The sequence below is a fragment of the Myotis yumanensis genome, unplaced genomic scaffold, assembly GCF_028538775.1.
Source record: "Myotis yumanensis isolate MYYU_CA2020_CCGP unplaced genomic scaffold, mMyoYum1.0.hap1 SCAF_7, whole genome shotgun sequence".
NCBI classification, from domain to species: Eukaryota; Metazoa; Chordata; class Mammalia; order Chiroptera; family Vespertilionidae; genus Myotis; species Myotis yumanensis.
Genome location: NW_027223758.1, coordinates 14734189 through 14761647, shown reverse-complemented (window position 1 = coordinate 14761647; position 27459 = coordinate 14734189). Strand labels below are relative to the sequence as shown.

The following is a 27459-nucleotide window of genomic DNA, read 5'->3' as shown; positions in this document are numbered from 1 at the left end:
CTGATGCAGTGACTATTATTGCCATCCAATTATTGTCATTGTAATGCCTATTCAGCTGCCCTTTTGTAAGTTCCTAGAGGGCAGGGACCGTGTCTCGAACTGCTTTTCATGAATTCATGCCTTCCTGCCTCCATTCAGTCATCCTACACACAGTTATTGAGTGCAGCCTTCGCCGGGTCTGCCACCGCTCTGGGAACCCAGAAAATACATAGCATCCTGTGTGTCCCCCACAGCACAGCCCTGCTCTGGCTGCCAGCCCTCATGCACCGTTCCAAGAACGAAGCCCCAAATTGGGCCCAGGCTGCATCATCTACAGCAGCCAGAAGGCCAGGAGGCTGCAGGTGACCTCTTCTGTCAACATCTTCATTTCATCCAAACTTCTATAGTATGCCTTTGCTTGTTTTATAATAATTTTAAAAAATCTAATAAAGTCTACTTTTTAAATCTATTATTTTAAACTTAAAAATCTACTTGCCTTATCCTTGACTGTCCTTTGGAGTCACCAGGGGAACTTTAAGATACTGACTGACGCTGGGTCTTACACACAAGTGAGCCTTATTTCATTGGCCTGGCTATTGGGAGTCTTTAAAGCTCCTCAGGTGATTCTAATATGCAACCAAGATGAGAACCATCATCAAACTCAAGGCAGAGGAGGGATGGTTGCAGGCTCACAGGCAAGGATTGCTCTGGAATTTCTTTTTTTGTAAATCTGCCCATGTATTTTGGACCCCAAGATCCCTGTCTTGACCCTACACTTCCCATCTGCTCCTCCCATATTCAAAATCTTGCTGTGTTCTGTGGCTTCCTGCCTGCTCTTGCATCAGGATGTCCCGCTGACCTGGGGACTCAGAACACACTCTGGGCCTCTCCGGTTCAGTTAAGGCTTCAGGAATCTGGCCCACTGTGGGATCATCTACCTGGAAATATGCCCTTTCCCCTGACTTCCCAAAGCCTGGCCATCCCTGGTCTCTGGACTCAGGGCCTCACTCCCTCTGCCTAGAGTTAAGACCTCTTTTTTATACTCCTTACTATCAGATACACACCTGCCCCTCCTACCCCTAGAGCCCCCTGTGGCAATGATATCATTTAGGAAGAAGGACCCCATTGAGGTATCAGAACTTGCAGCATATGGTAGCTTTCAAGAGATGTCAGGAGCATCTGTGGAGGGCCCCACAGATTGTGCCTGACAATTAGCAGAGAGTGCATGCATACCTTGTCCTTGATGTTCATTCCAAAGGTCCTATAAACAAAGAACGACTCCTGGAATGTGCAAATCAAAAGCACAATGAGATACCACTTCACACCCCCTGGGCGGGCCATATGTCCATATGGGTTTTTTTTAGAAAAAGGAATATAAATGTTGAGGTAGAGGTAAGAAATTGGAACTTGTACATGCTGGTGGGCAAGAAGAAGGGTGTGGCTCCTATGGAGGCAGTTTGGTGGTCCCTCAAAAAATTTACTATAGAATTACTATACTACACAACAATTCCACTCCAAAAGAACTGAAAACAGGGATTCAAACAAACACATGTACACCCATGTCCATAGCAGTATTGTTCACCACAGCCAAGAGGTGGAAGCAGTCCAGATGTCAGATGAATGAACATATTCATGAATAAGTTACCTATAATTATTTATCTATAATGTTATTGATGTTTATATGTTATAAAGCTATATGATTGTTTAATAAACAACATATATTGTAATGAAACATATTAATATACTCTGGCCAGTTGGTTAGAGCTTTGTCCAGTATGCCAAGGTGCAGTTTGAACCCTGGTCAGGGTACATATAAGAATCTATAATAATAAAAGCATAATATGCTAATTAGACTGGACGTCCTTCTAGACAAAGCCAGGGCTGCGAAGGCCGAGCCCCTTGCACGAATTTTGTGCATCAGGCCTCTAGTCAACAAATAAAGGCATAAATAAGTGGAACAGAAAATTTGATGTTTCTCTCTCTCTCTACCTCCCTCCCTTCTTCTCTTTCTAAAATCAATCAAATAATTAAAAATTTTAAAAATAAAGTGCATTAACACATCATGAATTTAATATTAGGTTACCTTACAAAACATATTATGTATACAAAAATTGAAAGATGAGATTAAAAATTTGAAGAAATCTCTCTTTCCTCCAGCCTCCAATGGGACCACCAATTGAACAGAACACTCCCACATTGGTTTCCCTTTGCCTAGAAACTCTGAGAGTGAAAATCTTAAGAGATTCCCCCACCCCCTATCTCTGCTTTCCTCCCTGGCTTCACTGAAATTTTAAATTTTTTTTTTTTTTAATATATTTTATTGATTTTTTACAGAGAGGAAGAGAGAGGGACAGAGAGCCAGAAACATCGATGAGAGAGAAACATCGATCAGCTGCCTCCTGCACACCTCCTACTGGGGATGTGCCCGCAACCCAGGTACATGCCCTTGACCGGAATCGAACCTGGGACCCTTGAGTCCGCAGGCCGACGCTCTATCCACTGAGCCAAACCGGTTTCGGCTGAAATTTTAAATTTAAGGACAAAATTTGTTGTGCTGCTGTATTAATGGTGACTGTCTCGTTTTCCAATTTTCTTCTGGAAAGACAGCATAGGTATCTGAATACCTTTATGAGGTATATCTGCTCTAAAGACAAAACTGTGCTGAGGTTGTGCCTGTGGGAATGATAATAATGAAGTAAATGTAACCAAAACTCCTGTGGTAGGAGCAGAAGCAGACACGCACAGGGGCAGGCAAAAGGGATTTTAGGGTTGTTAGTATGGAAAAAGACAATCAATAGGTTATTACAATAGCTTTATTAACTCTGTATTTTATGTACTCACAACTGTAAACCTATATTCAAAGAACTATAAACACAGAGCTGTTCCCAACTTTATACTCTAGGCATTTTGAGTCCCCCATGCACCTAACCCAGTATTTGTCTCAACAAATGTAGTCCCTTTGATAGATAAGAATCTCTTGTCTGGAGAGTCCAAGTGAGAGCCAGGGATAGGGCAGCTGGGTGATGACTGTCGTCCAGGCCTCGGTCTCCTGTCTGCTGGTGTAAGGGCCAGATGAGTGAGTTTCAAGGATGGCTCTGATGTCCGAGGGGATTCCCTCCATTGCCAATGTGAAGGTGTGCCTGGTGGTCATAATTATATGAATATTGTGGCACCTGGAAAAAGAAGATGGGAACATTTTACTTCTGAGCAGGGGGAGGCAGAACAGGAGAAATAAATTCTGAAAAGAAAAATTTGCTTTATCAATATTTTTTTTAAATGAAAACCATGATTTGGATTAGTTATCTTCTCATGCCTGTGCTGTAAAACAAAATGGGCAATTTTACAAGGAAAAAAAAGAATATATATATATATATATATATATATATATATATATATAAACATATGTTGAACCATATGAAAATGCCAGTATCTGACCGGTTTAGACCCATGAAAGCATTAAGTTCAAATGATTTAGCCTAATACTTATATACCAACCAGTAAACTCCTGAAAGTGTGATATTTAAGCAGAAAATATTTTACTGAGGAACAAAAAAATATATATGAGAGAGTGAGGGGCTTCCAATGTAAGAACAAATAACCAAGATAAAAAACAAAATCATCAAGAGTTACTTTTGAATGAATGTTGGAATTCCTCTTCAAAGAAGAAAATCAGGGGGAAAAAATCAAATAAGCAAGGAAGGCTTTGACATCATGGTGGTGTGTGAAATAATAGATAGACTGAAACAGATCCACACCCCACTTTTCAAAACTGAGGTTCCAGCAGCAGCCGCTCGGTGGAGGACAAACCATCATCAAGAGACCTGTGAAATGAATACAACGCAGCAAGGAGATTTCCCTGGCTGCTGAGCAGACAGCAGACATGCTGGATGGGGCCCCGGCTCAGACAAAGGCTCCTGTTCAGCGGGAACAGGTACAAGACAGATGGTTTGTTAAACATTGCCAGCATACTTGAGCAGTGCCATTCCGCGGTCAGAGCCTGGATAATAGTCCCAAGGACATTGTGTAGCAGTGCGCTGGCTAATTTCAACCCATCTAAAGCTATTGCTTATCTTTGTTGGTTTTGCAAAGATTAAGGCCGTTTTTTCTGCTTTGAATGCACCATAGCTGCCCCGCAAAGCATTCCTGAAGTTTTGTCTGAATTCCCACTGCTGAGAGGGGTCAGCAGGACTTGGCACATGCAAAGACTTGTTTTGCTGGTAGAGTTGCTTCTCCTTAAAAGATCTGGGCCACTCTGTACTCTTACTTCTGGGGGACACGCTGGAGGGGTGGCAGCCCTCTCAGTGAAGTTTCCCGTGGGCTTCAGAGAGTCTGCTGTGGATTTCTATTTCCTATTAGGACTGACTCATTTGCTACTTTTGTGGAAAAGGGTTAACACCCTCATAAATTCCATCCGCTGAATCACAGCGAGGTGGTGGTGCAAATTAAAGGTGTTTGCTTTCGGAAGGGGCCCTTAGCTTCTTATCTTTATGTACCGAAGCAAATCAAGCTCAGCCTGGCCCTTACGACCAATGGAAACATACCTGGAGGCCAACCGAGTCTGGGACTCCAACCTACTGCCCCTCTCCTCTGTTTGCAGACAAAGGAAGAGGGCATAGAGCTGATGTGGAGGGGGCCTACAGGCCCAATGCAAAAGGAGGTATGGCCATTACCTGGATATGTTAGGGAAAAGCGATGACTTGATCAATCAGTTATTTCAGACCATCAGGTGCCTCTATCCTCTTTTATAGGCAGTGCGTGGCTCACCCCAGCCTCCAATGCCTAAATTAAATCATTTCCAGCTATGAAATTAAGATGTTGTGCCCAGCAGATAAACCCTAAAATTAGTTTTTTATTGCATCTACAGAAGCAAAGAAGCCAAGGAAATGTATCCCTCCTTAACACACACCTCTCTCTCTCTCTCTCTCTCTCTCTCTCTCTCTCTCTCTCTCTCACACACACACACACACACACACACACACACACACATCTAGGCTAGCATCAGGTATTATCATCTAGAATCAATCAGTAGCAGCTAAGCACTACTGATTTAGTAAACATCTAGGCACTGAGAATATATCCTGGGGAATTAAAAGCCATTTCAATTCTAAAGAGCTTTGCTGTTGGAAACTACAAAACAGGAGAAACCATTGGGAAGTGACACACTCAAATATTGCATTACCATATTTTTTTCATTCAAGAAAGAAGGATAAAAGCATTGGCTGTGAAGGTTGCCCAAAAATTATTTGAAAGGAATGTTATATATCTTCTCAAGTACAAAGAATTGAAATAATAATAATACTCAGGCACATCATGTTCACACATGGCCCCTCTTGATTTACTTTATATTATTATTTCACCTTGCTCCTCTGTCTGTGTTCTGGCTCCCAAACTCGTATAGACACTCCAGCGTGTGTTTCATATGCAGTGTGGGACATATATGTAGATCACATAAGGTGTGCATGGTGCCATCTGTGCTGACAGGCATGTTTTGGGGAGTGGAAGTACTTTCTTTGATTCATATCAGCTTCTTTCCTTTGATTCTTTCAGTCAAGGACTACTATTTTTCTTGTGCCATTGTCCATTTAATCTAGTCTTAAAGTGTTTGAGTGAACAGAATTTCATGCCCACCTTTATCATGCCAATCCTATATATAAAGAGGTAATATGCAAATTAACCCTCACACCCTCACAAGGTGGCCGCCTATGATCAGGCCAGCAGGGGGGTTAGTGAGAGAGGACCAAACAACTGAACAAGCAGGCTGTGTGGAATGACCAGGCTGGCAGAGGGGTTAGTGGGGGACGACCAAACAACTGAACAGCAGGCTGCATGGGGTGACCAGGCCAGCAGCGAGGCAGTAAGAGGCAACCAGGCTGGCGGCAGGAGCAGTTAGGAGTGACCAGGCTGGCAGGGAGGTGAGCAATTAGGAGCCAATAGTCCAGGATTGTGAGAGGAATGTCCCCCAAGGGGTCCCGGATTGGAGAGGGTGCAGGCTGGGCTAAGGGGACCCCTCCTCTGTGCATGAATTTTGTGCACCAGGCCTCTAGTTATTAAAGAATTGATTTTAGCCAATCTTTTTGGTTGGTTGAAGCATCATCCAGTATACCAAAAGGTGGCGGGTTTGATTTCTGATAAGAGCTCATAGCCAGGATGCAGGTTCAATCCCTGGTCACAGCACATATAGGAGGCAACAGATCTCTCTCTCTCTCTCTCCCTTCATCTCTCTAAGATAATTTTTTTTTTTTAAATCTCATTTTAGTAGAGATTTGGGCTGTTTCATTGATTTCCCATCCAACCGCTCTTATGTCCTTCTTTCTTGTTGCTTTGGTTTTATTATATTATTATTTTCTATTTTTTTCCTTATATGTTTAGTTATGCTCATTGGTCTTTGGTTTTCAATATGTCTTGCTTACTATTATATGTATTCAAAATTATGCAAAACTTTAAATGCTACTTTAGCTATGAGACACAAATGTTGACATTTGACACTTTTATTTTTAAATAGTTTGTAATTTTAAAATCTCTCTCAATCCCCGTGACTATATAGTACATTTTAAATATATCTTTCAAGGGGCCAAGGAGATGTTTAAAGCTTTTTTGTTGTTGTTACTAATTTCTTATTTTATTTCATTATGATCAGAGAGTACAACCTGTACATGTGGATTATTTGATATTTATTGAAGTTTCCTTTGTTCTGTGAAAACCTAAAATGAATACTCTGTGGGTATATATTTGATGTATGATATGTGTGGCTATTATTTATAAATATATATTTGTTTTCTAGAAAACACGTAAATAAAGTAAAATTACAGAGGTGAAGTTAATTTTAATTATACATTTTATTGAAAACAATACATCCAAAATAGCATAATTTCAACATATAATCAATATAAAAGTAATAAAATATTTTGCATTCTTCTGTATTATGTACTAGGAATCTGGGGTAAATTTTACACTTAGAGTGCATCTCAATATAAATGCTAAAGTCACTTCAGATACAGTTGCTCTGTATTTAGATTTCATTTTGCAATTGAAAGAGTAGATTCATATACCCAAGTGGTTCCGAACATACATAAAAGTTGTCCAGTAGTTGAACCAAGTACAGTAGACACCCTGATGCGTCATTTCCTTTCTGCTATTGCAGTTACTGACAGTCAATCACAGTCTCAAAATCTTAGATAACTGTGAAGTACTTCAGAGGTTGCAGGTCCAAACAGAGATGTGCTGTGAGTGTAAAACACACGTTAGATTTTGATGATTTAATATGCAAAAACAAGTAAAAATCTCATTAATAATTTTATATTGATTGAATACTGACAATGTTTGGCTATATTAAATTAAATTAAATATTTAAATTAATTTTGCCTACTTCTTTTTTCAGATTAATTATATATTAGAGTTCACTCCATACTTATCAAATATTATTTGTTAATAACATTATTAACAAATATTATTTGTTCAATTAAAAGGGCATTTTAACAAGGGACCATGCTTCTGAGGCATGCCATTTTCAAAGGCTTCTTAGATACCTACCATGATACTCAAGTCATTTCAAATCAATTACACCCACTCGTTGACTTATTCACATGCATAAAGCTACTGACCACATTCTGCATGCTAGGCACTGCTCCCAGAACTTTCAGTTCCCTGCTACGGTTATCTTCTTGTGAGAAAAGACATGTGATAAGCAATAAAAATAAGAACTTAGTGAATTTCAGTGCATGCTCAAAGCCAATGGGTGCTATGGAAATAAAGAGAAAGGGAAGGAGTGTGGGATATGTGGGCAAATACCATTGTAAACTTGGTATTTTCATTAAGAAGGTAATATTGGCGCAGCAACATGGAGGAAGTGAGGGTATTAACCATACTAAGTGGACTGATCTGGTGGGACTGGAGCAGATGAGCAGGGTGGGGAAGGAGATGATCTCAGTGGGGTAAGGGGGCTAAGCATGTAGGAATTTTTACATTAATCTCAGTGAAATGGAATGTCATCGGTGAGTGTGCAGGTGGGATGTGGCTTAAATCACTTAACAGTTTTTGAGGACGACTGCCTGCTTTGTTGAAAATAGGCTGTGGACAGGAAAGGGTAACAACAAGGGAACCAGTGAGGAGGCTCCTACAATAATGCAGGAGCAAGGTGCTGGCGGAGCACGTTGGTAACAGTGGGGGTGGTAGGAAGTGGCAGGACTCTAGATGTACTTTTGAGGTTGCACTAACGGGATGTCTTGATGCATTGAATATGTGAGGTGTAAAAGAAAGGAAAGTCAAAAATGATGCCCAGCTTTTGACGTAAGCACTTGAAGGTCTTGCAGGTGGAATTTATGTTCTTTCCCAGAGTTGCAAGAAGAGCATTCCAGGGACCCAGGTATGGGAGGTTGTGGCACAGTGATATTTATTTGGGTGAAAACAGAAGGCTGCCCCCACATTCCCAATATCTCATCTCTGTCCCTCCTGCCATGGAAAAAGTTCAGCCTTTTTTTATTAGGCCCAGAAATAGGGCCAGTGTTCAGGCATTTTGTGCTATTGGTTCAGTCCATGTCTGTTCACATCTGGCTGGTGCAGTCTGTTCCCAGTTGCGCTCTGGCTGGTCTTGTGTTGCACAGCATGCAGCTGCTAAATACATGTGGCTGCTACGGAGAGGACATGTGAGCAAATGGGACAAGCATGTGTTACAGAGAGGGTGTGTGTGTGTGTGTGTGTGGGAGAGAGAGAGAGAGAGAGAGAGTGATTCTTTGTTAGGCTGATTATATTATTTTGGGCTTGGAACATACCAGGTGCTTCTTCAAATGAACCAATCAACTTCTCAAACTTTTGTGGGCTTGCACTGGGTCCACACTCTAACCAATCCATTTTCCAGCTCTGTCTGGATTCTGTGTCCCTTATCCAGTCCAATGCTTTTCTCAGGCTAGAGAGACAAGCCTTTATGGTTGCCATTTTGGTTCTCACTGCACATGTGCCCGGAAGAGGAATGTCTCCTGCTGCTTCTCTTTCTCCCCTGGTAATGATCTTTCCTGCCTGCTTCACTTGGAGGGAATTAGGTCCAGGGGCAAAGGATGCCCTTGGAAGTGTATGAAGCTGTAACTTCCTAATGAAGCAAGACTATACTCCCTAGTTGATTATGCTAAATAATGTTTGATTCCCTTTGCTCTCTTCCTTTATTAATATTTAGCTACCTATGCTAACAGAGGTATGCAACTATTGAGCACCCACTTTTTGTATTAGGCAGCATATGCAAGAAATACAGAAATCCAAAAGCTCTCTGCGCTGAAAGGACCCTCAGCAAAGTGGCATGAAAGACACATGCCTGTGAAAACACACAGCACTCCGTATGAGAGTACCTGTATGAAAGGAAAAAGAATGATCATTCTAACTTGTCTGTCAGGTTTCAATTAGGTTATTTGGACATGTATACAAACTCATCAGACCCAAAGTATTAAAAAGGTATCCTATGGTCAAGAAATAGCATGTGCAAAGCCCAGTGTTGACAAAGAAGGTGGGTTATTTGGGGACTTACAAGTAGAGTGGATGGTGGGTGGCCTGCCAGAAGAGGCCCAACATGAGAAGAGACAATCAGAGTAGGGGCCTGTCATGAGAATATGTGCAGAGCCTAGATCTTCTCTAGGTAGTGGTGAGAGATCAGAAGTTTCTACAGGAAACTACATGGTCAAATGTGTGTTTTCAAAAGATAAGTACTGTACTCTATGAAGAATTGACGGGAGAGAGGATACATTTTAAATATATGGAGGAGTTAGAAAGCTGTTAAAATTGCCCATGGTTTTATTGAGGGTTTTAACTAGAAAGAATTGGAAGTTAAGAAAGGACTGATTGGAAAGATTTGGGGTTTAATTCGTAGGAATCAGTGACCAATTGAAAGTTGGAGTTTCAAATGTGGAGGAAAGAGAATAAAGAATACTCCCCTGGTTTCTGATTTGGGGGCTGTTGGGGTGTTTTCATAAACTGAGATGGACAAAGAAGAAGGGACAGAAAAATGATTCAAGTATGCCGAGTTTGCTTAATTTGGATTCCCCAAACGCTAACTGAAAGAATTCATTTTGGAAGGTGACCTTGTAAAAAATGTAGAGAAGTAGGGAAGCAAGACAGAAAAGAAAAGGCACAAACGTTGACTTGCACAGGTTACTGCTCTTGGGGGAGGGGTATTGTCATAGCTGCTGGGCCCTCTGGAAAATGCAAAGGGTATATATACATCAGAATTGTTCCACCTAGGGAGCTGGGTATTTATTCACAGATTCTCAGGGTGTCATTGATTTCCTGATTTCCTCTGAAGGAAGCCCTCATGCAAAAAGGAAGGTGACCCAGGAGGAAGTCTGGGTACATTGTGGGTGTGAATGAAAAGGCAAGTGCCCAGAGGATAGTTGGAGGCACTGAAAACATCAGCTAAAAGGTGCCCCTTGAGGGAGATGTACGTGTGGAAATGCCACTGTAGCCACAGAGACTACAAATGGGAAGTTCCAAGGAGAAGTCAGGCAGGAGACTGCTTTGGGGACTCCAACACAGTTGGTTAATATTAGCAGAAGCCTTTTCAAACTGGTTTCTTTTCCAGATATCTCTCTTTTGCAGTGAAGACACCTCCATTTGTAAGTTATTAATGTGAACCTCTCCCCAGCACCAACTCTGGTGGTGAGGCTGGATTGAATTTGTGCACCAACTCCTCTCTTGATAAAATTTCACTCTATTGGAAGAGAACCCATGGAATTTTATTCCTAAGGGATATTTTTCTAAGATTTTGTTTCTTTTTTTTGTCTGAAGTTTTACATATGTCTCCTTTTCCCCCAATTGACAACCCCCCCCCCCCCCCCGTTTGCCCCCAGCCATTCCCACTCTGGGAAGATTTTGTTTCTTAAAGGCAACTTTATTCTATTTAAGAAGTAGGTGTTCCATTGATTGAGTCCAGGTTTCTAAAGAGTAGTAAACAATAATCTCTATCATGGACCAGAGTTATGAGCATTCCTAAATTTCGTTTGGCATTTTGGCTTTAAAAGAAAAGCTACAGACTTGATTACAGGAAAAATACACACACACACACAAAGAAATTTAGGAAAAACCTATGTCCTTTTCAGCAGGAACCAGAGGCACAGGAGGAGGCTTGAAAATGGAGTAACTAGTGGAGATAAACACGCCCGTATATTTTCCTGTTGGCCTTCTCTGTCCAACCTTATCTATGAGCTGCTGCCCTGGAGCAGGAGCTTTCAAAGTATTTAAGAACACACATTGAATTCCCAGTCTATATTCATACAATTCCATATGTCTAAGAGCTATCTTCTAAAGATGATGAGTAGAGCCTTAGAACTATCTTCAAGTTCAAATTTGATCTGTGTCCAGTTAACAGTGGGCCCTTAAATGGCCTGTTTGGCCTTCCAAAGTCTCAACTTCCTCAGTGGCAATTGGACCCACCTCACTATTTTTTCAGGATCGGATGTGATAGGGAAGTAAGAAACTGCCATGAATGCTGAATAGCTCTTGATAGTATTAAAGATTTGGTCTATCTAGAATGACTTTTACTGTTATCCCAACTGTGGATAATTATTAAGCTTCTTATGGCTCTGATTACAGTACATAGGCGATGGCTTGAAGGTCTACAGTATGTGAGACAGACATCCACCTCTGGGGGCCCACAGCACATGATTCAAACACTAGAGCCCCCACTGGATTCTATCTTTCAAGAAAAGCACTAGACCAGAGAGACCTTGAGTTCTAGATCCTCTTGGACCTCTCATGATGATAGACCAGCCGTAGGCAAACTACGGCCCGCGGGCCGGATCCGGCCCGTTTGAAATGAATAAAACTAAAAAAAAAAAGACCGTACCCTTTTATGTAATGATGTTTACTTTGAATTTATATTAGTTCACAAAACACTCCATCCATGCTTTTGTTCCGGCCCTCCAGTCCAGTTTAAGAACCCATTGTGGCCCTCGAGTCAAAACGTTTGCCCACCCCTGTGATAGACCCTAGATAGATTATTTCATTCCCTTTTATGTGGAAAAAAATTGAATTGGACATATCTGACTCCTACAGCTCAATGCTTCCATAACCTGCACTTAAAACTCTGGTCTTGACTAACTCATAGTCCCATTACTCTGGTTAAGAAACTGAAGTGACAGAAGAAGCTTCATGAGCCATTATCTTCCTAATGAGTGCTAAGTGACCATCCTCAGGAGCATTCCAATTTTCTCAGCCCCTGAGCAGCTGACTCACAACTCTTATCTCCAACCTTCTTCTTTAGGTTTTGCTGGGGGTAGGAGGAACAAGAATGGTGGGAGGCTCTGAAGGAGTTCAAAGAACCTGGCATCCTATGGGGATGCCCTATCCCAATCTCAACGGGAGATTCTTTAAACTACAGTCAACTTCATTTTCAATTTAAGGTGAAATTCCAGACTGGTAATCAAGGAATAGGAATTCAACACTTCCGTTCAACCCATGTCCCTGGGGGCCTGCAATGGCAAGTGCTGGAAGGAGGAAGCAAAGTTGAACAATGTAAAACAAAGCACATTTAAAAAATAAACATCAGTTAGGATATAACTAACAGATGCACACTCCCTATATATGTCTTTATGTTTTTAATCATTCAGCCTTCGATTTCAAGGTGCATTTCCTCTGAACCATCCCCTACCTGGGCCCAGGAAAGCATATGCCAAGTAGAATTATGGTGATTCTGGCAAGCACGATGAGTCAGGGACATATGGTGTCCCCCAGCTCTCTGTTTACTCTTGTACCTGGGCGGATTAGTCAGCCAGAGGCACAGAATCAGCCTGGATGCCATCTGGCCATTCCCTGGTACAGGCTGAAGGTAACAAGTCAGCTCTACATACCTTGATAGCTAGGTGAGGGCTGGGATCATTCCAAGTGAGAACTTCACGCTGCAGCCCTGAACAGAAGGCAAGGCTCCTGTTGTACTCACTGTCAGACTGTCCTTCCTGTCTGAGCAAGAGGAAGCTGCAGTCTGGTGAAGGAAAACTGTCCTTGAGTTATTGGGAATCTGGTTTATTCAAGGCTTCCAAGATCTCTCAAGGGCTCTTCCAACTCCAAGACACTACTAGACGGGTGCTCTCACTCTTTCCCTTGCTGGTCTGCAGACCTCAGAAGTTAATCTAAGGATTACAGGTATTCTGCATTTAAAGCTGGTGCTTTGTCAGTGGAAAGATTCTAGACTTTGGCCCTGTGTCTGCCTGCTTTTCAACTCTGATCTTGAGATCTTAGATAACTTTCTAAACCTCCATAAGTCTTCCTTTCTTTGTCAATTGCCTAGAATGAATTTATCCGAGATAATCTGTGTAAAGCATCTGGATTCAGGAGGGGTACAATAAAAGTTAGGCCCTTCCCCCTTCCCTAGATTATCTGGTTTTATTTCCCTCTGCCAGAGATTTCTTGGTAAACAGAAAGCTATCATGTAATTTGCCTATAATCCTCATGATGAAATAAAATTCTCATCAAAATAATGTTGATATCCCATTGGCAAGTCTGGGCCACAGAAATAATGATGGGGTGAAATAAAGTCGAAGCTACTAGCTGAAGGAAGAGGTTAACAAGTCACAATGTGAAGAGAGATAGACTGGTACTTAGGGGACCTGAACTCTTCCCCATGAAAAGTGAAATTGCACACCACTCTCTTGGGAGATGCTGAAATTTGTGGGCCTCCAAGATATGGCCTTCAACAGAATCTTTCCCCATCTCCATCATCCCAGGTTCACTTCTCTCTAATTCATCAGAATCGATTGTACTTCCCCACCCACCAGCCCCCAAAAGAGGCCAATTTGGCAATGAATTTCATAACCAATCATATATGGGTAGCTTTTTATCATTAATCTTGGGACAAAATATTAAGTTACAAGTTATAAAGTTCCAAATTATGAAGGCATCTCCATTGTATTTCTACTGGTCCAGTGGGTTTTGTTACAGAATTTGTATTTGTCTCTGAGAAGAGTCCTGTTGTCTTAAAAAATGTCCTCTGCTTAGAACACTGTCTTGTTTGCAGTGGAGGCACTGCTGGTTCATGCAAGCTCCTTCCTGGGTGCGATTTTCACCACCAAACTTCCCCAGACCTGACAGCATCTGACCAAACTAAGAGAAATCAATGAGGGCTGAAAGGGTGGACTTTGTTCACCCATGGTATTCCAATGAATATTTTCAGGCTTAAGGAACTGACTGTCTAAAAATCAAATTCATTGATTTTTTCCAAAGGGCAAGCAGATGGCCCCATTAGAAAAGGTCTTCCCAATAGTTTTCCAACACTCACTCTTTATTCTTCACATTGAATACCTGCTTTTCTGGAGGCTGAAAAAAAAAACCAAAAAACCCTAAAGTTGGCTATTGTGGAATATGCACAGGACAGAAGGCATTTTTCTGTAGGGAAAGCTGCCCAGTTATAGAAAGCCATCTCCTAAACCTCATGTCCTGAGGGCAGCCATCCCTATGAGCTCTCGTGACTTCTGGTTCTGACTTCTGGTATGTGTTTCCACACTAACAACAGTTTTCTGTGACCAGGACACCTCTGTTTACACAAAATGAGAGTGGCCCCAGAGTCCAAAATGACACAAGGCTGGAGGAGTGCCAACTTACATAAGCACAGCTTCTTATATGTGCAAAGTGGAAACCATGGCCAGGCTGAAAAACAAACAAACAAAAAACAGGACTTCGGAGTCAAGAGGAGCAAATTCTACCTGGCTAGGTAGCTTCCAAGATGAGTTGATTTCTTCTATGATCACACCATTTAATCTTTCCCAGGCTGTTTCTGCATCCATAGAATGAAACGACGACGCTTGTGTTGGCAGTGTGCTCGGTGCTTGCTAAATGTGTTATTAGCAGGAATAGAGACAGTTGACTTGCTTTTATGGAGGAATGAAGAAAAGGAAGTCGGGGAAGTGCAGCCTGTGAGATTTAGCGACAGTTCCTCCTGCTTCAGATCCCAGATACCATGTCAGATTGAGGGCAGAGATTGCACCTCTGGTTGTATTCTTGAGCATTGCCTACATCCCCAAGGTGAGGAATTGAATTCTGGAGCACTGAGCTGTTCTGAAGGAGCTACCATTAATGGGGGAAATCCACATTTGAATGGTGTGCAAGGACTTTTGTCTTTGCTAGTCCTCAGCACTCTTGAAGAGAATGGTGTTGGAAGTTGTTTTTCCAGAGTGAACCCTTTGCCTCCTGAACCATCCAGATCCTTCCTGGATTCTTCTTTAAGTGGAGACAATCCAACATATATGCACAATTACTGTTCAGCATCTTCAAAGACATGTATCTGTGCTCAAATGTCATCCTGAATCAGCATATTAAATTATTTCAACTTTTCTGTATGTTTGAAATATTTCATAATAAATTATTGGAAGATTTTGTAATTGCCTTAGTCCAAAACCACATTCTTATACTGCAGTGAATTTAGTCTTCATTTTAGGGGAGAGAAAAAATGGCAGTTTTATCAAAATGCAAAACAAATTTTAAAAATCTCATCACAATCTTATTTATAATAGCACAACATTCCTCCAAAACAGATTGCATTTTTTTATGGCACATTATTCTTAGGGAAGGCTCTGCAGCCATTAAAATATTAGGTAAAAAGATGATGCAGCAACTTCATGCCTATTATAATGCTAACTAAAACAAGCAACAGAGAGGCACATTTTTTTATACTTATTACAACTATGTTAAAAAGGAAAACAGAAAGACCAGAAGTAGAGGTACTTAAGAAGAGGCTGATGTTTTGATAACGGGGCTAAGATTATAGGAAAACTCTCGTTTATGCAAATGTTACCTTTGGTGTGGTTATATGACATTTTTTAAACAAAAAATATTTTTATTTTCACTTAGTGTAATACTTTGATTTTGAAAAACATAAGTGGAGTGTTTTATACCCAGGGCCCTCTACTTGGCACTGCTGGCAAGAGTAACTTTGCTTTGAAAGAAGACTTCGTTGGGTTGCCAAATGCATTGTTCAACTGTGGACGCAGAAATGACCTGGAACACAATAGTTGCCAAGTTAAGGAGTGCCTGCTGGTAGCCCTCCTTAGGTCTGGTTCAAGTCCATTGTTACATCCACATGGCCAAGCTTTGAAGTTGGGTTCACAGAGCCCATTTTCTCAGAGCGTGAAGTTTATTATGTTGGAGACCACAGACCTGGGAGTGGGGACAAGATGTTCCAAAATGACCCTAAAGATCAACCTAATCCCTGAAGAAATGTGCCAGAAAGAGCTAGAGACCTCCCGGCAAAGGTTGAGTTGTTATCAAAAGGGAAGTTGGGTATGGGCAGGGTATTTATTTCAGAAATTGATCCAGTGATCAGGTTGGCCTTTGGTGAACCAGCCCTTTGCTTCCGCTTAAACTGCCTCTCACAAAAGAGCCACAATTGCCCTTTGTTCTTAGGCAGCAGGAGTCAGGGTCACATCTAAAGCTCCTGGTTTCCCAATCAGGACTGGGCAAGGCTGAGAGGTCAGAATCCAAGAGCAGCAGGGTGCCGTGCACTCTGTGAAGGTTGCAGACCTGGAATTCTGACCCTGCCCAGCTCCTGGGTTGCCAGAGGCCTCAAAGTCCCAGAGATTCAGCTCTGGTGCCAGCCCTCCTGGGGAAGGGTCGTAGGTGCTCATTTTGTTTTGGAGAACTTGCATTCTTTTTTTTAGCTCAATGACTTAGCAACAATATTGCTTAAAGACCTTCCATGTATAAGGAGCTAAGGTGGTAACTATAGATAAAGATACCCTCAAGGAATCCACAAAGAATCCACATAGGCATAACCCATGTTATTATTATTGTTGTTGTTGTTAAAAATCAATGTTTGTTGAGTCTTATTCCTTGTCCAACACTATTCTATGGACTTTCCCTAAATTAACTGATTTAATCTTCATAACAGCTCTATGACATGGGTCCTATTAGAATATGCATTATATAAAGAAGGAAACTGAGACACAGAGAAGCAAGCATAGGCAGTCTTGCTCTAGAGCAGTGATGGTGAACCTATGCTATGCATGTCAGAGGTGACATGCAAACTCATTTTTTTGGTTGATTTTTTTTTTGTTAAATGGCATTTAAATATATACAATAAATATCAAAAAATATAACTCTTTGTTTTACTATGGTTGCAAATATCAAAAAATTTCTATATGTGACATGGCACCAGAGTTAAGTTAGGGTTTTTCAAAATGCTGACACGCCGACCTCAAAAGGTTTGCCATCACTGCTCTAGAGCCTGCAGTCCTAACTCCCACACCCACCCCAAGGCTGTCTCTCATACAGCGACAGGTGTCATGAAGCATTAGCTTTGGTCAGAAAGGCTAGGGAACTTTTTCAAGTGTTTTGGAAGTTTGCTGCTCCAATGTGGGCTTTCCAGCATTTCTTTTCAGTTTAAGGGTTCAGTGAATAAAAGTCCTCCCTTATTTACTTCAAAATCTCTGAGTAACATCAAATAAAATTATTACTTTTTCAATATAAAAACAACATAAACCTACACATTTTTTCTTAATCAAAAAAATAACATATTTGTGTAACTCAAAACCCCATAACCAGTGGTGTTTTGCATGCTTTTTCATTGCATCTCCCCACATATTTAACAATTTCAATAATATAACATATAACAATTTGCCTCCCTTGTGTTCCTGTTGCTTAAATTTAAAGCAGGTACAAAGTTGCTACATCATTTTTATATTTATCACATGAATGTATTCTGTGTGGTGGCTAGTCCATAATTAACTTGGCTATTACCCTATTTTATACCATTCTTTATGAATAACATTGTGATGGACATCTCTAGGTCTAAAGCATGTTTCATATATTACACTAGAGGCCAGATGCACAAAATTTGTGCACAGGTTGGGTCCCTAAACCTAGCCGGTGATAAAGGCCAATCAGGTTCTCCGTCTCCCCCCTCTCCTCCTTCCCTCACAGCCCGCGTCCACTGCCACCCACCCCTGGTTCCCCATCCCAGCCTGGGGCCTGCCCAGGGGGAAGGGCCATCTGCCACCTCTGTGGGTGAGTGCAGGCCAATCAGGGTCTGCTGGCTGGGGAGGAAACAGGAGAGGGACCCGGGAGATTGGCTGCTTGCCCCAAGGAGGGAGCTAGCCCTCAGCACCCCTGGGAAAGGGGTCACGTCCACCACCACCCACCCCTGGTTCACCGTCCTAGCCCGGTGGCCCAGCCCCAATCAGGCGATCAGGGCCTCCCAGCTTGGGGGGGGGGGGGGGGGGGTAGCGGGGGAGAGACCAGGAGTTTGGCCAACAGGCCCCATTGGCGATCAAGGCTTGCGGGCTGGGGCAGCTCCTGCATTGAGTGTTGGCCCCCTGGTGGTCAGTGCACGTCATAGCAACCAATCATTCTGGTCCTTCCGTCAAAACGTCGCTTAGGCTTTTATATATATTGTTTCCCAAGCCAGAATTCTCAGAGGTGGGATTTTACAGAATCAAGAAGTAGGAACATTTCTAAAAATGCTTGTTACACACTGGGTATTATCTCCCAAAGTGTACTCTAAGGCAGAATGTTTTACTTGTCAGCAGTTGACCACTTGTCAAGCAGTATTTTAACAAAGAATCTACACTAATAAAAGAGAAAAATGGTAATTGGCGTACGACCACTACCCTTCCGATTGGCTAATCAGCGTATCCTTATGCAAATTAACTGTCAGCCAAGATGGCGGCCGGCAGCCAGGCAGCTGGAAGCGAACATGAGGCTTGCTTGCTCCAGTGACTACAGACTCCAACGTTCCCCGCCTGCCTTGCCGGACTCTGAGCTGGCAGTTTGAAACATTCTAACAAATATAGCCGGCTGGGATCTCAGAGCTGAAGTTATACATTGTTTCGATTATAGAACGGCAAACAAACCAGCAGCGGAAGCCTCAGAGCTAGATCCAGAGCTAAAGCTGGCCCAGAAGAAAAAAAAAAAGAAAAAAAGGAGTGGTTGGGAGCTTCAGTCAAAACCCCTAGCCTGAAAGCAGTCCTCAGCCCCTCACCCAGACTGTCCAGGCACCCCAGTGGGGACCCCCACCCTGAAGGGTGTGTGACCAGCTGCAAACAGCCATCATCCCCTCATCCAGGCTGGCCAGGCACCCCAGTGGGGACCCCCACCCTGATCCAGGACACCCTTCAGGGCAAACCAGCCGGCCCCCAGGCCTCTATCCTATATAGTAAAAGGGTAATATGCCTCCCAGCACCGGGATCAGCGGAGCCGCGAGGCCTCCTGGCACCGGATCAGCGTGACAGGGGGCAGCGCCCAAACCCCCTGATCTCCCTGCAGCTCTGTGTGTGACAGGGGGTGGCGCCCCAACCCCCCCCCCGCCCCCCACGGGCCCTGCTCTGTGTGTGACGGGGTAGAGCCATAACCTCCCCATCGGCCCTGCCCTGAGTGTGACAGTGGTGGCGCCCCAACCCCCTGATTGGCCCTGCTCTGTGGGTGACAGGGGGCGGTGCCCTAACTCCCCTATCGGCCCTACTCGCCCTACTCTGTGCGTGACAGGGGGGAGCTCCCCAACCCCCTGATGGGCCCTGCTCTGTGCGTGACAGGGGGGAGCTCCCCAACCCCCTGGTGGGCCCTGCTCTGTGCATGAGAGGGGGAGCTCCCCAACCCCCTGATGGGCCCTGCTCTGTGCATGAGAGGGGGAGCTCCCCAACCCCCTGATGGGCCCTGCTCTGTGAGTGACAGGGGGCAGTGCCCCAACCCCCTGATGGGCCCTGCTCTGTGAGTGACAGGGGGCAGCGCCTCAACCCCCTGATTGGCCCTGCTCTGTGCATCACAGGGGGTGGAGCCGCAACCTCCCCATTGAACCTGCCTTGAGTGTGACAGGGGGCAGTGCCCCAACCCCCCAATCAGCCCTACCCTGAGCCTGACTGAGGGTGACATCGCAACCTCCCAATCCGCCCTGCTCTGTGCATGACAGGGGGCGGCGCCCCAACTCCCCAATCAGCCCTGCTCTGAGCCCAACCAGGGGCTGCACCTAGGGATTGGGCTTGCCCTCTGCCACTCTGGAGCAGGCCTAAGCCAGCAGGTCGTTATCTCCCGAGGGGTCCCAGACTACGAGAGGGCACAGGCCGGGCTGAGGGACCCCCTCTCCCCCCCCACCCGAGTGCACAAATTTTTGTGCACCGGGCCTCTAGTTAAGTATATGTGGCCAGGAATGTAATCTGAGTCCAAGCTGAAGAATAGGAGATTTTAAGTAAAGCAGGAAGTTGATGGAACCCCTGGGAAATACGCTGAGGAAGGTGAGTGAACACACTTCCTCATACAGATGTTGAAGAGCAAGAACTTGATTGTGGAGATAATGGGGCCCCTTTCTAAGGTGCCAAACAGAGCCTATAGGATCAGACTTGCACATATAAAAGATATCCATGCAAGGAAGCAGCTGGGAGGATGGGTGGTGATGAGAAGACAGTGGTCACAGGAGGCCATCAGAGGAGTGAGGAATGTGGGATTGTTAAGGCTTGAATGTAACTCATCTGGAGGTAGGAATATAAATGTCTTCCCAGGTTCCTGAATCGATGTCACTCAGCTTAGAAAGTACACACACAAGAAAGAAAGGCTTAAAGATTGGAATGGAAGGGATGATTAATTTAGCTTGAAGCTGAGGCACTGATAGAGTCTCTATCCAGAGAACTATTGAAGAAGAATTGTACATAATGATCTGAGCCCCAGGGAGGGGTCTGAGGAAGGGGCTGGGCTTGAATATCACCGCTGTTCAGGGCTAACCTGCAGCTCTGTGAGTGAAGTAACCCCCCAGGGAGAGTTGCTAAAGGGAGCAGAAGAGAGAAGACTGAGAAACACAGCCATTCAGGGACATGATAGATGACAAGGACTCAGAAAAGGTGATGAGGATCTGAAAATGCAAGAGAACATGATATGGTGCAACTAGGTCACAGAACAATTTTTTTAAATATATATTTTTAAATATGTCTTGTGACCTTAGGAGAAATTTAAAAAAAGAAAGGAAGGGAGACAGAGGAGAGATTAACCACAAATGTTGCAGAGATCAGCCACCTTTCCTGGGCAAACACTATTTGATGATGATTTCACAACTCCCTGATGATCAGTTTTTTCATCTGTAAAATGGAAAATGCTATTTTGTAATTACAAAGCTCTTGCGAGGTGTGGTTGAAAAAATACGTGTCAAAACTGCCCATAAACCAACATTCCCAAAAGTGTATTTTTGTGGACTATTCCTTGAGATGAGAGTTGTGAGATGATAAGTTATTGTAGTCTGATAGAACTAGGGTCTATGATGTTAGAAAAGATTAAGCAGGTTTCCTTGCTGCAACTCCTCTAAACCTTTAATGGACTCACATGCAGAGTGAGTTTCCAAGAGAGACATACAGTATTTTCCCAAACGTATTGGGCCATGGAACACTTTTCACAGAGTACCTGCAGGGATCTATGCCTGCAAAACCCACCTTGGGAAACCCAGTGCAGTGAGTACAGTGACACCCACTTTACCAAGCTGGAAGGATTGGGTGTGGTGACATGTGCAAAGTTCCTAGCAGGACTGGTGATCAGTGATCATTAGCTCTTTTCCCTCACCAGACAAAGAAAGCAGGCATATCATTCTGGAAAATCAGAGCTAAAGTGCATAAAGGAAATCTTAGGAAACACTCTGGAACCCTATGTTCTTTTCAGAAAAGCAGCTGTGAATGGGGTCAAGTGCCAGGTCTACAACTTTTTAGCTGTGTGATCTGGCAGTAGTTACTTGGCCTCTCTGAGAAATGATGCAAGAATGAAATCAGATAATCTAGTATTTGCCTCTTACTGTATAATGAATTACCCTAAAACTGAGTGACTTAACACTCATTTATTATTTCAGTTTCTGTTGGTAGAACACCAGGCATGACTTAGCTGAATTCTCAGCTTTGAGATCTCTTGTAAGACTGCAATTGAGATGTTGACCAGGACTGGGGATTCAACTGAAAGCCCCACTGGAAAAGAATCTACTTCCAAGCTCACATTAGTGGTTATTGGTGGGATTCAGTTACCTGAGGACCTCAGTTCCTCTCTGGTTTTTGGCCAGAGGTCACCACTCATTTCCTTACCACGTGGGCCTCTCCAACATGGTAGCTTGCGCCATCAAAGCAATAAGATGGAGTGACTGCTAGCAAGAAGGAGTCCCAATCTTTTGTAACTTAATCATGAAAGAGCCATCCCCTCATTGACCCCATACTCTATTTGTCAGAAGCACATTACTTAAGGGAAGAAGATTACACCAGGCCAGGAGGTAGGGCCACTGGGTGTTATCTTAGAGACTGCATGCCACATAAAGAGAAGCATTTTAATATTTTATGCTCTTATATAATGGTTGGTTATTCTTACTATTTTAAAAAAAATGCCTGTTAAAATTGATTGGTCAATAGTATCAGCTGTCTATCACTTTAGAGAATCAAAGCATTTAGAAAGCACGGCAATGGGAGAAGAAAAACAAAACAAAACACAGAATACAAGAGTCACCATTGGCTGACTATAGAACAAAGCACTTTGAAATTATCTTAAACCATAAACCACTCAGAAAGCCACTGCTTCATAGTTTTTACTCTCATTGAGCAATGTTCTTGGATTTATACCATTACCCATCTCTTTTTGAAAGGCAAAGATGGGTAAAAAATCATTATTTTAAGTATTTTACACATAGTAACTCATTTAATCTCAGGATAACCCTGTAAATAGGTTCTGTTATCCTCGTTTACAAATGAGGAATCTGAGGTACAAAGAAGTCACAGGATGGGGCCAGTGGTCCTGTAGCTCATGAGTGGAAAATTGGGGATCCCAACCCTCTTTGTGAGCTCACAGTCTATCTTAGTCTCTATAGTTTATGACCTTGTAGGAGCAGGAGTACGTTGTCTCTGGTCACTCAAGGTGAATTAATTACAGAGAAACCATCCTCCAGGTAAACACTAGAGATGTGAGGTAGGGGAAGAATGGGAGGTGGGACGACAGCAGACAGACTCACCCCCACGTGGCTTTGCCTTAATCCTTGCATCCATTCAGTATATCTGTGATGTCAGCGGGCCAAGGTTAGCTGGTGTCCTGCTGAAAATTATGAAAATTACAGTCTTAGTTACCCCTTAGTGAGCTCAGATTAATTTATTAGCCTTTCTGAATCCCAAGGTAAAAAAAAACAGATACTGAAAACTCTCCTAGAGCCTTTCCTGTGTCCAGGAATCCAGAAATAAACAGGCCTGGATAACCTTCAGAGGCTGGGTTAGTAGGAAGCCATGCCCCAATCTGTACAAATCACAATAGACCTTTTTAAAAATTGAGATTTTGTGTAAGTGTAGCACAAAGCTTGGAAACCTGACAACATCTGTGCATGTTTCTGAGCTTGGGCAAGCCAGAGCACCACCACAGAGCTTTTGGGAACATTATGAGGTCAAATATGTTATCATGGGTTATCTCGTAGACCCTGGTTGGTGTCCCCTTGCCTTCTCTATCCTTGTGGATAGAGGCATCTTACTTTCCAGGAAAATGGAAAAAAAAAACTTCAGCTTTCTCACAAATGGGTTCTGGTGGTCACCATGTCAACCCATGAACTTACTAAGGATGTCACAGTACCAGAAGCTGAGTTTAGGAAGAGACAGAATTTAGCACATCATGTGACTGAGGAAACAGCTTAGAAGAGTGGGTATGAATGCAAGTCCTCCCATCCCCCATTACCCACCTCCTAAAAATGAAAAGCCAGGTAGAGGGAACACCAGTGCTTCTGTCATTGTTCTCCTTAACTTTGGAGCCTGTTAATTAACCACTGAGCCAAATTAGCTCAGCCAGGAACAAAGGCCAGTGGGGGCAGGAAGGAAAGAACAAAGCACTTCAAAAGGACTTGAAGTCATTCTCCAGGCCTGATGCTTGAAGAGCTACCCAGAGAGATGCCTGCCACCTGCAGACCTGGAATCCAGCTCCCACAAAGAACCTGCTATCCAATGCTTTCCAAACTCTGCACAGAATGAGTTCCTCACACCATCATTTGCAAAGATTAATACAACAGCCACACACACTCTCGCTACCACATTCTGTCTACCCATCTGTCACCACCATTTGACACTTTTAGACATGGTCTCCTAGATGATTCCAAACACTGCTCTAGCTTCTGAGAGTAATTCCAATCACATCCAGAAGTTTGGTGGGACCATTAGTCCTGCATCTGGAATCAAGGTACACAACCTAACAAAGTCTTTCTTCTCTCCCAAGTGAGATCTCCAGCTCTAAAAGGACTGCCTTAATTTTACATCAGTGTTTTATCTCTGGTATTGATATCTCCATGGAGAAAAGATACATTTTAAGAAGTTTCATGACCTGAGAAGCTCTCCTTTTCTAATCCTGGGAGTCTGAGATTAATTCCATATTTCCCATTTTCTACCTCTGTGATCCTAGACTGGATGCTGAATCTCTCAGAGCTTCAGTATTATTTGTTATAAAGACAGGGTCATCACACAAATTTGGCTGGTTTGCTTTGAGCACTGATTCATATAATGTATATGGCATGCCTTGTTCTTGACCCTTCATTTGCAAAGCATTTCTGTGAGGATTCTCAAAAATGCTCTTGTCTTTTGTCCAGCCAAACAGGTAAGGATTTTACACTTTTTTTTTCCAGCATATCCAAGTGACAACACTTTAGTTCATCCAAGATTCTTGGGGTAAATGCAAACATGGCCCAGCCCCATGGGGTCTAAGCTACTTGCCAGAGCAGAGCCTGAGAACTTGATTGGTTCAGTGTCAACCATCCTGTCCCATCCTGGATTGGCTGTTAATAGTAGGCATTTGTAATAAAGCCCTGGTATGCTGGGTGTCTGCATTCCCCCATCCATACCTCATATTGGTTCTTATCTCTGAACTGGACTCCTGACCTTGAATCACCACACTGCTCCTTCTGGTAGTTTTTGTTTGTTTGTTTTATTTGTTGTTAGTTTTTATGTAAGCTTGGTTAATGACATATAAGTTCCAGGTGTACAACATTATAATTGGATATATCTGTACTTTTTGGGTATCCACCACCAAAAGTCTAGTTTCCTTCTGTTACCATATATTTGTGAATTGGGTAATGGAGGTCAAATACGTGCTCCTTTTTGTCTTGCTGGTGCCTGGTCATCTTTCATTTCCAACCTCTGCTACTCAGAACTGACCCCTGTTGGAAATTTCTTATTTACATCTCAGAGAATTCAGAGCCTTAGACCAAGGAAGGGTCTGAGAATACAGATATAATGTCTAACTTCTTAGTACAAGGATCCCCTCTGAAGCCAGCCAGCCAGCCAGCACACCTATTGAGCTCCCATTATATCCCAGGTACTGCAGTAAGTCAAGAAATTCAAAAATTAATAAAACTTTAAGAAACTCATCTTCTGGTGACGGATACAAGCACATAAATGTATATTTACCTGTTATAAAGTGATCGTTCATCTTAGAGGCTATTCATCCAGGCTATGCGCCAACATCTCTATGACAGGGCCTTCTTTGTGATATGGCTTAGTCCATCACCAGATGTTACTAATTGCTAAAATGTTCTTTCTAATGTGAGCCCTTTTCTCCTCCCTTCCACCTTCACCTATTGGATTTAGAGCTTAAACCCATGTCAATCTGAAATCAGACTCCATTCTTACCAGTCGTGTGACTTTGAGCAAATCTTTCAACCTCTCTGGGACTCAGTTTGTTCAGCTATAAAATGAGAATAATATTATATGGATGTGTTATATTATGTGAGTTAACAGTTTTGCCCTAAACAGATAAGGAAACTGAGGCTCAGAATGCTTAGACCAGCGGTTCTCAACCTGTGGGTCGTGACCCCTTTGGGGGTCGAACGACCCTTTTACAGGGGTCGCCTAAGACCATCCTGCATATCAGATATTCACGATTCATAACAGTAGCAAAATTACAGTTATGAAGTAGCAACAAAAATAATTTTATGGTTGGGGGTCACCACAACATGAGGAACTGTATTAAAGGGTCGAGGCATCAGGAGGGTTGAGAACCACTGCTTTAGGCTCTACACCTAAATATTACTGCACACAGGGCTTCTCCATTTGATGGACCACAGCTACCTCAAGATGAATGTGAACACATTTTCTTTCCCTAGAAATTTGTTCCATCCCATCGTCTCCTGTCTCACGCAAGTCAGATGCCCGGAAGTCATGCTCCAGCTCTCACTTCACCTCTGACAGCCAACCAAGCCTCTGGTGCTGCCTCTTGAGTGCTGCCCACTCTGCCCTCTACTCCTTACCCCCTTGCATGGCTTTGGTTGCTGCAGGCTTCATTTCTTGCCTGGATTTCAGCAAGTCTCCTAACTATTCTCCCTGCCTCCAGTCAGACGTCCTGTAATTTGTTGTTCTATCTGGTGCCCAAATGCTTTTTAAAAAATTTGTACTATTTGCTTAAGACTCCTCCCTGGCTAATCATTGTCTCAGAGATAGCATCTACCTTCCTTAACATACAATCCAGCCCATTTATCTTCTGTCCCTGCTGCCTCTCAAGGCTACTCCACCATTCCCTGCTTCATCCTCTGCTCCAGACTATTTAGATCACTTGAGTTATGAGGATAATTAGAAAAACAGTTAAGCCTATTGGGTTTTCACTAGGAGCTACACAATTGTCCTGTCAGCCGTACATGTATGTGGAGGATACAAATTGCTGCCTCGTAAGTGAAGAGAATGGGGTTCAAAGAAGTTAAGTCACTTGCCCAGAATTTTCAAAATCAGGTCTATTTAGCTCCATAACCCATGCTCTTCGCACTGTGCTCTAGAAAACTGGCTGGCTGCTCAGTGTGGACCACCTTCAGCCGTGGGCAAACTATGGCCCGCGGGCCGGATCCGGCCCGTTTGAAATGAATAAAACTAAAAAAAAAAAAAGACGTACCCTTTTATGATATGATATTTACTTTGAATTTATATTAATTCACACAAACACTCCATCCATGCTTTTGTTCTGGCCCTCCAGTCCAGTTTAAGAACCCATTGTGGCTCTCGAGTCAAAAAGTTTGCCCACCCCTGTGCCCCCACCCCACTCCAGGTTGGCTGATTCCTTCAGATCTTAGTTAAAGGGTCAGCCCTCTGGAAAACTATGGTTGACCTTTTGCCCCCAGGCTGACTCAGATGGCTCATTAACCTTTCATTTATCATACTTCTTTCAATTGAAGATTCTATCATCTCAAATATGCATCCTTGGCTTAATATCTCTATGTAGGAAAACAAAAATTCCACCATGACAAATGTACACATCCTCAGTCATATCTCACACAGCACACAAACACACATGCACACGCAAGCACATACGATAGCTCCTATGCAAACAGCTAAATTCAGTCTCTACTAGCTTACCTCTATTGGTCCAATTTCCAATTCTACGAGGCTACGCTTCTTAAAGAATTATCTCATTTTGATACCCCCAATGCCTGATACATGGTAGAAACTCAATGATTAAACTTCAGTGGAAAAATAATAAATAGCAAGAAAAAAACCAAACATCTAGCATTTTTTAAGCACATACAAAACTCCAGGCATTGAACTAAGCATTTAACATGGATTATCTTATTTT

At 43.0% G+C, this 27459-nt stretch overlaps 1 protein-coding gene across 6 annotated transcripts in view; it reads right to left on the bottom strand.

Moving 5' to 3' along the window:
• Nucleotides 1-2774: 2774 nt before the first annotated feature.
• Nucleotides 2775-27459, bottom strand: part of FOXA2 (forkhead box A2) — a 69880-nt gene continuing 45195 nt past the window's right edge. For 3 of the 6 annotated variants that reach the window (XR_011472100.1, XR_011472097.1, XR_011472096.1), the window contains 2 exons: nt 22892-22971; nt 2775-3152 (listed from right to left, as the gene is read on the bottom strand). The gene's annotated coding sequence lies outside the window, so the exon portion shown is untranslated. Of the gene's footprint in view, nt 3153-6839; nt 7201-22891; nt 22972-27459 lie in introns of those variants that run through there. The other 3 variants (XR_011472098.1, XR_011472099.1, XR_011472101.1) reach the window with 2 other exon arrangements.